Genomic DNA, 12,439 nt, shown 5'->3' on the forward strand with positions numbered 1-12,439 from the left:
TGCCTGGGTGAAGGAGGGAGGAGATAGTACTCCAGAATTTTCTATGGTTGATAGCATGTTCAGATTGAAGATTAGAGTAATATGTTTTGCAGTCTCTGGTTATTAGTTTTTTTATGGAGTTGCAGAGTTGTTTAAATACTAGTAGGGTATTAGGTTGCTTATTTCTTTGGTATTGTTTCCACTTTTTGTCTCTTAGGAGCATGATCTGTTTAGTTTCTGTTGATAGCCAGGGAGAAATTATAGCTTTAACTCTTTTGGTCCTGAGAGGAGCAAGGTTATTGAGTAGGTACAGAAAAGTTTCATTAAAGTAGTTGATGGCATTGTCAAGGGGCAGAGTTCTTAAAGGTGTCCAGTAAGTTAGTTTTAGGCAGTCTGAAAATGTTTATGGGTTGAAGTTGGACAGGTTTCGGGTTTGAATGTAGTGATGTTGTTTATGAAGGGGGGTACTGGTCAGCAAAGGCTGGTAGATGGTCACTGAGGGGCTCATGAATGATTCCTGAATTTGATATTAGATTTGGATGAGACAGTAAGATCCAGTCAATGATGAAGCCGGAGGTTCCATCTTTGTTTGGCCTGCTGGGGAATTTATTAGCTGAGTGAAGTTGAATAGGTTGATTGTTTGGGTAGGGGATTGAGAGTCAGTGGTGGCAAAGTTAATGTTTGTGTCACCTAGGATGAAGGTTTCATTTTTAATGTTACAGGAGAACCAGGAGAGAATATCTTCTTGTATTGGGTTGTTATTACCTGGAGGGATGTAAAGCGCAGCTATGCATATGGACTTGTGTTTGTTCAATTTTAAGAGAGCTATGGTTAATTCAGAGTTGGCAAATTTTGGAGTGGGAGTATTGTAGGGGGTAACTGAGTAGGTGGAAGAGTAGATTATGGCTACAACATCTCAGTTTTTTGTTGGGCCTGTCGTTACGAATCATATGGTAGCCAGGAGGCAGGATTTCATTATCTCTTATGTGTGATTTCAGCCAAGTTTCTGAGATGGCAACTATGTCTGGCTGGTTGTGGGTAAGCCAGGCATGTAGGTTAGGAATTTTATTATGGAGACTTTTGGCATTAATTGTGGTAATGCAAATGCTCATGGGGTGCAATGATATGTTGGAGGGGGAGAGGAGATGGAAGGGGTTGGTAGGCCCAGGAGTGGGGTGAATGTCACCAGAAAGAGAGAGGGATATATGATCTAGTATGAGAGCAATAAAGTCTAATGTGGAGGTGAAGTTTGGGAGGAGATAGGTAGAGCATTTCTTAGGGAGTGGAGGGTATGGTAAGCTAGAATTGAGTATGATAGGTAGTACTTTGTGCTTATATAAGAGGGTTATGTTTGATGGGTGGAGTTCATGGGTAATAGAGGAGAAGGAGGATGATGTATCATATTTGTAGTTAGAGGTGTAGTGTAGTGGAAGGGTGTAAGAGGTGTAAGGGAGTTGTGCAAGGTAAATAAGGGTGCTAAGAAGTGCAATGGGCTGTATTAAGCTAAGGAAATGTGTTGGTGATAGACACTGTATTGATGGAATTAATCAGTAAGATAGGTTTGTGAGTGTGTATGGGAGAGGTGGTGCTTGATTAGATGAAAGATGGAGTGGGAGGAGTTAGTGATAAATAAATGTGGAAGAAGTGAGGATGGGTGGAAATTGGGGGCAGGGTAGGTGATCGAAATTAGCCCAAAGGGCGAATGGAGAGGGCATAGCCAATCAATGCTGACCTGCTGCAAAAACAATCAGTAGATCTCTATAGGGTAAGTAACCAATAGAATAATTCAAAGCGCTTAACAGAAGTTATAATTAGAGGGATTCTAGATGCAATGTAGTGACTGAGTGGGAACAGGAGGATAGGTAAGTAAAGTATGAGTGAGTCCTACAGTCAAAAGGAACAGGCAGAACTTAGGAGAAATACAAAAATCAAAAGAATCATGCAGAAATTAGGAGAATTTAAACTAGGGAGACATTCTACTAGATAGACCTTTAACAAGGAAGGAGGAGTGTAACTAACAATATGAGGAGGGGAGTGTTAAAATAAGTTTATATGCAGCCAAATTTAAACACTTTGGCAGAGGAAGAGAAAAACAGGTAATAACAACTTGGAAATCATGGGGGGGGGGGGGATACAGTGCAGCTGTCAGTACCAATGCAGAGCTCAAACAAAAGGCACTACAAATACCTGTTTGCTTAACAAAACAATAGCTAGTGCTACTGAAAGGATTAAAAGAAAAAAATCATAGGTTCATAGGTTCATAGGTTCATACTAGGCTATCTGCCCAAGGGCATTTATAAGCCTAGCCCATAGTTATGCGGCTTTCGCCACCCCTTTAGTTTGAATAAAAACTATGCCTATCATTTTGCTGTGCCTCTGTCAAGCAGTGACACTGAAGTAATCCCTGGGGTATATCTGCGATCTCCCATCCATTGGTCAAGATTCCTCTTGAACAAGGCCAGAGAGGTGCTCTGCCTCACATGTACCGGGATTTTGTTCCACAGCATAGGGAGTCTCTGGGTGATGAATCTGTCCCTCCAGCACGTTCTATTTATAACCGTGTCAAGGTTTAAGTCTCCCGCCCTTGTGGTTCTGAGGGATCTAGATTTTTTGAGGTGAAGCATATTCATCAAATCTGGGTTTGACATGGCCTTATATGTCAGGCACAGGTCACCTCTGAGCAAGCGGTATGAGACTGAATAGAGCTGGAGTTCTTTCAGTCGGGCAGCATAAGACATATTTCTGAGACCCTTTATCCTTTTGGTGAGGAACTTTTGGGGCCTTTCAAGCTGCAGCAGGTGTCTGGTCAGATACATTCCGAACGGGGCATTGTACTCAATTATAGGTCTAATGAGTGATGAGTACAGGGGGACGATGACCTCCCTTGATCTAGATGTGAATCCCTTCATGATCAGGTGGGCGATATAGAAGGTTTTCCTAACTACTTTAGCAACATGAGTGTCAAACAAAAGGCTACTGTCAAACTGGGTCCCCAGATCCCTGATGACTTTTTCTGTGCTCAGTGGATTGCCACCTATATGGTAGCTAGGGGTAACCTTGTTTTTCCCGAAGGGTATGACTATGCATTTTTTGGTGTTTAACTTCAGGCCATGGCTCTGGCACCAGTTATCCATTTCTGTGAGGCCCTTCTGGAGGATATCTGTGTCATATGTGTTTTCGACTATGGTGCCCAGTTTGCAGTCATCTGCAAACTTTGTCAGCCATAACCCTCCTGTGTTTGCTTGTACTTCAGAAAAGTAGATGCCGAACAAGAGTGGACCCAGGACTGAGCCCTGTGGGACACCACTTGTGACAGGCTTTGAGTCTGACATGGCTCCAGCAACTCTGACCCTGTGGGTTCTGTCACTTAGCCAGTTTGCAACCCATCTTGTGATGTATGGGTTTACATTCAAGCTGATGAGTTTTTCGATGATACCTGAGTGGGATATTGTGTCGAAGGCCTTTGCCAGGTCGAGGTAGGCTGTATGGACTGCCTTTCCCTCATCAATGGCCTTGGTGACTGTCTCGAAAAAGTCAACCAAGTTTAAGAGGCAGGATCTGCCTTTGACAAAGCCAAACTGGGTTGGATCCAAAGTCTGCAAGTTCCCTATGTCTTTATTTATGAGTTCCATTATGATCCTCTCCATGGCTTTGCAGATAAGGCTTGTCAAGCTAATGGGGTGGTAATTTCCAGGGTCTGTGGAGGCACCGCCCTTATGAAGTGGGACCACGGTCGCCGTGCGCCACTCCTTGGGTACGTATCTTGAGGTGAGGCTAAGATTAAACAGCTGTCCTAACTGTGGGTTTAATTCCTCGTTGAGTTCATGAAGCATACAGCCGGGGACACCATCCGGTCCCATGGATGCTGTGTTTTTTGCCTTAGTGAGGGCAGTTCTCACCTGGGCGTTGGAGATGTTTGGGGGGCTACAATCCTCTGGAATAGCTATCTCTCGTTTTGGGAGAAGTTTGCACTGAACCTGTCAGCCAGTATGTTGGCAATGTGTGTAGGTTCAGTAATTTTCACATCATTTTGAACTAATTCTGAGCATATCTGGGAGTTTCCTCCTAGGTTTCTAACATAGCTAAAGAAGGCCTTATGATTGTCTTTAGAGTCCTTGGTGATTTTTCTCTCAAAATTTGCCTTGGATGATTTTATGAGAGCTCTTAGTTTTTTACTTATAATGATCAAAGGTGTCTTACCTTTCAGGGATTTTGCTCTATCTTGTAGTAGCTTCCTCCTTTTGTTGTAGAGCTTGTTTATGGCTGGGGTCCACCAGACTGGATGCTTGCCTTTGGTACAGAGAGTCTTAGTTTTGTTTGAGATTGCCTGATCCATGCAGTCCTGTAGGTGCTGGTAGAAGGCATTTGTAAGTGATTCAGCGGTTTGAGTAATGTTTACCACTGGCTCAGGGGCCTTAAAGGAGATCACACTAGTTTTTAGAAGTGTGAAATCGGCTTTTGAGAAGTTTTTCACTGTGGTCTTTTTTGTTTCAGGTGGGGTTTAGTTGAAAATAGCCATTGTAAGCACCAGGATAGAAGCAGAGAGGCTGTGGAGGTGATCAACTAGTAGTCCAAAAGTTTTCTTAAGTTTACATTTTTGAAGTGTCCGCACTCTCAAGTATGGGGTGGGGAACAAACCGGACCCACTATGGAATTGCGATGTACAGGCAATAGGAGCTCACAACACCAGGGTCTGCAGCTGCTTAGAGAAACATGTGATGAAATCTCTAAATTTACTCATGTCAGCTGCATGGTAGATCACAGTCATGCAGCCCATTGCAGAAGTGATTCTTATGCCCACATAGATAAATATATTGATCCAGCAGTCCTTTCTAATATCAAATATGGTGGTAAATTAAAAATCAAACTGTCTTGGTATTCTACCAATATAAACAAATTGTATAACAGAAAGACGAAACTAATACACAGTGTTAAACATTCACACATCTATCCCCTCTTTAGAATATTTAAACTAAACCTTTCTATAGGATATGTCCTTGAATCCTGATGCACTGCTGTAGTAATGTTATTGAATAAGGGGGGACCCACCATGGACCCAGGAGACTACACACCCATCAGCATAACAAGTCTTATCTGAAAAATCACTGAAGGCACATGGGATGATATGGAATAAAGATAAAACAGTTGCCATAACAGCAAATGGTAGAAATCAGCAGAAGCTGAAATTAAGATAGTAGGGAAAATAGTGTTACAGTTTAACAGTTTCAAGTATAAATAAGGGTGGATGAGGAGGAGGGAAGTCTGGATGATGAGATCAAAGATAACATCATCAGGGATACAGACACCTGGCACAGAATGTCAGGAAGAGTATGTGACAGAAGAATGGTAAAGTAGTTGTAAAGTCAGGTTTACAAAACAGTGGTGTGACCAGTACTACAGTTTGGTAGAGAAACCTAGGCACTGAAGGTAGAGCAGTTGAGGAAGGTCAGAGGTCATGGACATGAAGTGCATGAGATGGGTGGTTGGATGCATAGTGTAGAACATATGAAGAAATGATGCTATCATAGCAGCTGCATTTTCAGAGAAGATCAAATAAATCAGATTACTGTGGTTTGAGTACAGGTGCAGGAAAGCAGGAAATGATTTGTGAAGAAGATTAAGGAGGGACAAGAAGAAACAAAATGGAATTAGGATATCTAACAAAGATGTGGAGGGACTGTGTGAGAGAAGACCTGTAACAATCAGATAGGAGAATGACATTCAATTAAGTGAGATAGCAACTGTTGATTCAACACCCTGACCCCATATAAAAAATCAGGAAAAAGGAGATTGATGATGATGATGATAGGAGGTCAGGGTAGGCATTTGACAATGAGTATTGTAAAACAGTGACTGATCATAATTGGAACAGAATAAAAATGTTGTGAATGCCGGGTGGTTAAGAACAGAAGGAAGGATAAAGAAGGTGAAGTCTGTCTATAGGCCAAAGATTCAGAAAAGAAATCATAGAAGACAAACAAAGGGGAAATATGAATTTATTGTTAATTAATATAGATACTTTTAAATCAAAGAATAGGTGATGTGTAGGGATAGATGGACAAAGGGAGAAAAATGTGATGCAAAATGCTTCCAAAATGTAATAACAAAAGAGTGAGATATTTAAGGGAAAGGGGGCATGCTTCATTTCTTTTCATATAGATGAATATTCAGGACATGGACATGGACAAATATTGTGCATAATATAGCTTATGGCCAGGAGATTAATAAAAGTAAAAAGGTGTGTTGTGGGGTAATATAGATAGGGATAACTAAGAATTTACAGTGTGTGCAAAGACAGAGGAAAGAATTGAGAACAATGTCACTGTATGCTCCTTTAGAAATATTTGCTAGAGTGGAAGTGCTCATAAAATTATGTTGTTGTGTCTTTCGGCTTTTCCCGGTTAGGGGTTGCCGCAGCAGAACTCCTAATGATTGGCAGTTAATTTTTACATGCTGAGTTGCCGGCCCTAATGCACAACCTTCAACGAAGGTACGCCCATTCAGGCATGTCTCCACAGAAGACGCTCTAGCTGAGAATCGAATGGGACAATGTCTTGCTGTGAGGCGGCAATGCTACCACAGCACCACTTATGCAAATTGCCACAAAACACAGTAAAGGCAGGAAATGTAAATATTACAAGAAAAATCTTAGATGTTAAAATGATAATGTATCATTGGCCAGGTAAAAAATAAATTTCACTGTAAAGCTTTCAATGAAAATTGTTTTTATGTTAAGAACTGAAATACTGTATCTGAAGAAGGATGTTCAGAAATGAGTTTTTTTGGTAATAAAGTAACCTATGAAATAAGGTAAAGGGAAGTAAAAGTAGTGAGGGGATGCTAAAACTCAAGACTTATATTTTGTTTTATAGAAGAAGGTAAGAGAAGTTTTAGATGTTTATGGAATGGTCTTTTAGAAAGGAGGATATGTTTATATTATTAGGTAGGGTAATTATGGCATTTAAAAACAAAAGATCTGGGAGATAACGTGGATGGTTATTTTAAAATATTGCAAAGATTTTTAAAGAAAAGAAGGAAAGAGACTGATACTGTTTTACTAAGGGCTGGATGAGGTGTCAGCTAAGAAAAAGATTGAAAACAAAAAATGCTTTCTGAACCAAAGACGGGAAAGATTTGTGTTGTAGACAAGATTAAAATTCAAAACTGAAGGATGGAAAGAAAGAAAGAAAGAAAGAAAGGAAGGAAAAGAAAAAAGACCAAACAAGCATGCCTCTTATTATGGAAAAAATAAAAAATACAAATGAAACACAGTTTATGGAAAGCTTAATTAATGATGGAGGTGTAGAAGTGAATGAAAAGAAGAATATGATAGAAACAATGGAAAGCTTTTATGAAGAAAGTTAGTTGCTGTATCTATGTATCCAAGCTATGCAGTATTATTTGATTTATTTATTTTCCACTGGCTCAGGTCATGGATGAGTCCTTGGACCAGTCCACACAACCAGTTAAGAATAAGGAAATATATAAACATAAAAATGAAATGAAAGGGTATGACTGAGGGTGCTTGGGTTAAGCTAAAAATGTTTTAAGTGATGCCACAAACGCAGATCCCCTTACTGTGCATTTTTTGAGGGACATTTTCACAGAGTTTACCTCTGGTAACAGGGTGCCTGCAATCACTGACATAGTCTTTCAATTTCTAACTGATGAATGTTCATGTGAAGAATTCATCCAAGTAACAGCAGTACACAAGAAGGAAGCATTAGATGAGTACAGTATTGTATGAGTGAAGCATCATATTATTGATAGCGAATGACTGAACATCTGCCAGTGCAGGATCGTAGGGATGCACAAAGAGGTGTTGTACCATTGTAGTCTGTAGCACACCTGGATACTCTGTTGTATAGCTGCTTAAGCTTGCAATGGAGATAAGGATATTCTATTTAAGAGGCATGCCGAGTATAGTAGTGGTAGTAAACAGAATTTTTATGGTTAACTAGCACCGTCAATGAAGAACGTTTTGTCTTTACACAGAATACCAAGCTTCTGGTTAACCTTAGTGATAGTTTTCTTTACCTGCAAAATTAATTTTAATTTGGCTGTTTAGAATACAGCTGGGAAGCTTTTGTAGAGGAGACATCCTTCATGAATGTTGACTACAGAATGGTGATAATAAGACAGCTGAGGAGGAGTTGTGGCTTTCACACTGAAATGTGCAGTCTGTGCCATCCTCTGCAGTAGTAATTTTGGGTGAAAACAACATTGATTCAGCTTTATTAGAATTGAGGTGCTATCCCAAAGCATTAAACCAGGACTGTGGAGATTGAAAACTAGCATGCAATTTAGTTTTAACAGTCTCATAGGATCATAGGAATTTACTTGGTTATTGGCCCTAATGCCCTTACAAGCCTAGCCAAGAATTTAGCCCATGTTCAATAAACCACTCAATGGAAAATGACGAAAAAACACTGACCAGTGAAAAATACACTGCACATGATAGTATTAATACTGTGGTGGTGGTGCTGTGGTAGCGTTGTCGCCTCACAGTAAGACGCTGTTCGGTTCGATTCTCAGCTAGAGCGTCTTCTGTGTGGAGACATGCGTGAATGGGCATACCTTCATTGAAGGTTGTGCGTCAGAGCTGGCAACTCGGTACGTAAAAATCTACTGCCAATCATTAGCGGACCGGAGTTCCACTGTGGCGACCCCTAACCAGGAAAAGCTGAAAGACACAAACAAACAAACAAAAACTCTAGCACCTTGGCAAACACAGCCTTCTAGGAGTTAACACACATTAAAAGAAGACACTGCTCTATATATATCATACACATTTAAAATAATTGAACAATTAAACAATTAACCTATTAAGACTCAGCAATTATAAAAAAACTCTCCAATTATATTCCTTATTTAGCCCATGTTCCAACAAGTCAGCACACTATGCCACTGTAAAGCAGGGACACAGGTGGAATCACAGGGGTGCATTTTCTATTCTCCATCCAGTTATCCAGGTTGCACTTAAAAAGGTTTAATTAGGTACTCTGCTTTATGTGGAGAGGGAGTCTATTCCACAAAAGGGGGAGTCTCTGGGACACAAATCTGTCCCATTAACAAGTCCTATTGATGTCATAGACCAGGCTGAGGTGGTGCGTGTGGATTACTTGAGAGGAGATTGACTTGCAGATATGCAGCTGTCCAATCAGGGCAGTGTCTGAGGTTGCTTTGTATGCCAGACAGAGGTCACCTCTCAGGAGTCTGTAGGAGACTGAATAAAGGGACAGGGCTTTTAGCCTGTCTGTGTAGGGTAGATGTTTGAGGCACTGGATTCTTCGGGTGAGGAACCTCTGTGGTCTCTCCAGCTGCTGCATGGGCTTTGTGAGGTACATGCCAAAAGCGGCATTGCACTCAATAATGAGTCTTATAAGGGGAGAATACAGGGATGTTATGACCACCTTATCCCTGCATAAGATACCCTTACTAATGAGGTGGGCCATGTAGAAAGCTTTCTGTACAACAGAGGCAATATAGTGGTCAAAAGTCAGTTTGCTATCAACCTGGGAGCCCAAGTCCCTCATGATTAATTGCATGCTTAGTGGCTTATTATCAATGTGATAATTTGTGAGGACATCATTCTCTCCAAAAGGGATGTGATGCATTTTTTGGCATCCAGTTTGAGGCCATGTTTCTCCATGGAATGGTAAGCAGGGGAAAGTTTGAATCTCTACAATGATCATTTGCACAGACTATGAAGAGAAGTGCCCTAAGACTAAACCCTAGAGAAATGTAACATTCACAGGATGGAAAGGAGATGTGGCTATATCCCATCTCATAGCTTGAGCCCACCTGGCCAGATAGTCTGAAAACAATTTAAATGCACTAACTGTGAAGTTATAGCTGACCAGCTGTAAGCCTAGAATGACAAACAGTAAGAAAGGCTTTGAAGAGATCAAGGAGAGCTGTGCCAACAAATTATTATTTTGTAACTGGTTACATATGTACTCTACAATGTACAAGCAGATGTTGCAATCATGGAAAGGCTTGAAACCATGCTGTATGTTATAGAATATAACGGAGGTGATTTGACAGTGGAATACATGCCAATGCACAGACTTCCTTGCATTTCAGAAACTAGAGATACAAATTGAGTTGGGCAATAGTTGTTTAGAGGCTGAGGAATTACCTTTATGTAGTGTAACTAAGAATGTTTATTTCCAGAGGGAGGAGGAATGTGCTACTTGAGGAATTGCATTTATGTAGTATAGCTAACAATGTTTATTTCCAGGGGGAGGAGGAACGTGCTACTTGAGGAATTGCATTTATGTAGTATAGCTAACAATGTTTATTTCCAGAGGGAGGAGGAACGTGCTACTTCAGGAAATGCATTTATGTAGTATAGCTAACAATGTTTATTTCCAGATAGAGGAGGAATGTGCTCCTTTGATGAACCTTTCAGAACGTTTTTTGGGATTATTGGCATCAAATGCCTTTTTACAAATCAGAATGCCATTTTCAATTGTTTACTTCTAAATTTGAATTTATTATGGTCTGACCACAGGTGATATCTATTGTTCATCAAGCTTTGGATAGTATTATTACTGGTGGAGATCAACAAGAGATTAATTTGCCACTTAAACTGTATCCCAGGTATGCTTAAAAGGAAACATAGCAAAGCCTCATCCTAATTATGATGATAAAATATATGTGCTTTCAACTCTTAATTTTACATCTGTCAATATTGTAGAATTTTAATATACAGGTCATAGAAATTCATGTTTAACAGAAAAATGATACTGATGGATTAGACCCAAAGTTCCTTAGAACATGCTGTAATTGTATAGCTATACCTTGAAAACATGCTATGTAATGACTCCTTTCCCAAATACCTTCAGGAAATTTGAAAGAAGCATAATGTAATACCTTTATCGGAATAGGGTCATCTAACAAAACTGAATTTTACAGTCCAATCTTATTATTTATTTGGTAGCCAGGTAAGCTGGCTAAACACAATTGTTCCTTTTTAGGGGCCACCCAGGACCACAATTTGTTTAAGCTTGCTCAGAGTTACACAACAGATAAACTGAGGGTGAGGTAATCAAACCTTGGACTATAGAAAGCAGCTTGTTAACAGTTTATATTGTTAGTCCCCTGAACTACATGTTATTCTCACTCAAATCCTTTGCTAAATGTAATAGAAAAGTGTACCCTGGCTTTCGCCACCCAAGAAAATTATTTTTCTGTGTCCCTGTTGAGCAGAGTCACAGAGGTGATCCCCGGGGTGAATTTCCTATTTCCCATCAAATCATCAAGATTTTTCTTGAAGAGTGCTAATGAGGAGCTTTGTTTGATATAGATAGGTAGTTTGTTCCAGAGAATGGGAAGTCTTTGGGACAGGAATCTATCCCTCCAGCTGTTCTGTTTATTGTGGTGACAAGGTTTAGGTCCCTAGAGCGTGTAGCTCGGAGGGATTGGGATTTCTTTAAGTGGAGCATGTCCAACAGCTCTGGGTTTGACATAACTTTGTATGTTAGGCAGAGATTGTCTCTGAGTAGGTGATATGTGACAGAGTAAAGCTGGAGTTTTTTGAGACGGTCTGCTTAGGGAATCTGTTTGAGGCCAGTAATCCTCTTTGAGAGGTATTTCTGTGGCCTTTCCAGCTGTTGTAGATGTCTTGTGAGGTACATACCGAAAGGGGCATTGTACTCTATAATGGATCTAATGAGTGACGAGTAGAGGGGAACAAGTACCTCTTTTTTCTTGGATGAGAAACCTTTTGTGATGATGTGTGCCATGTAGAAGGATTTCCAGACTACTCTGGTGATGTGATTATCAAAGGAGACACTACTATCCACCTGTGTCCCAAGGTCTCTTATCTCAATTTCGGTGTTAAGTAGACTACCATCAATGTGGTAGCTCATGGGTACAGAGTTTTTACCTAAGGGGATGACAATGCACTTTTTGGCATTGAGCTTGAGGCCATGGCTTTGACACCAGGCATCTGTCTCAGTGATGCCCTTTTGTAGGATGTCCACATCGTTAGGAGTTTCAATTATGCCTCCTAGTTTGTAGTCATCTGCAAACTTCATTAGCCAAAGACCTTCTGTGTTAGCCTGTACTTCAGAAAAGTAGATACCAAACAGGAGAGGACCCAAGACTGAACCCTGTGGTACTCCACTTGTCACTGGTCAAAAGTCGGATTTGGAGTCTGCTACTTTCACAGTATGGGTTCTATCAGTGAGCCAGTTGGCAACTCATCTTGTGACATAGGGATTTATACCTAGTTTAGTGAGTTTATCTATAATTCCAGAGTGGGGGATGGTGTCAAAAGCCTTGGCAAGATCTAGATAGGCTGTGTGAACCACCTTACCCTCGTATATGGCTTTGGTGACTGCTTCAAAGAAGTCTATCAGGTTTAGAAGACATGATCTGTCTTTTACAAACCCAAACTGGGTGGTGTCCAGAGTTTGGAAATTACCAATGTCTTTGTTTATAAGTTCCATGA

This window comes from Protopterus annectens, chromosome 3.part1 (assembly GCF_019279795.1).
Source record: "Protopterus annectens isolate FY-2018-M chromosome 3.part1, PAN1.0, whole genome shotgun sequence".
Classification (NCBI taxonomy): Eukaryota; Metazoa; Chordata; order Ceratodontiformes; family Protopteridae; genus Protopterus; species Protopterus annectens.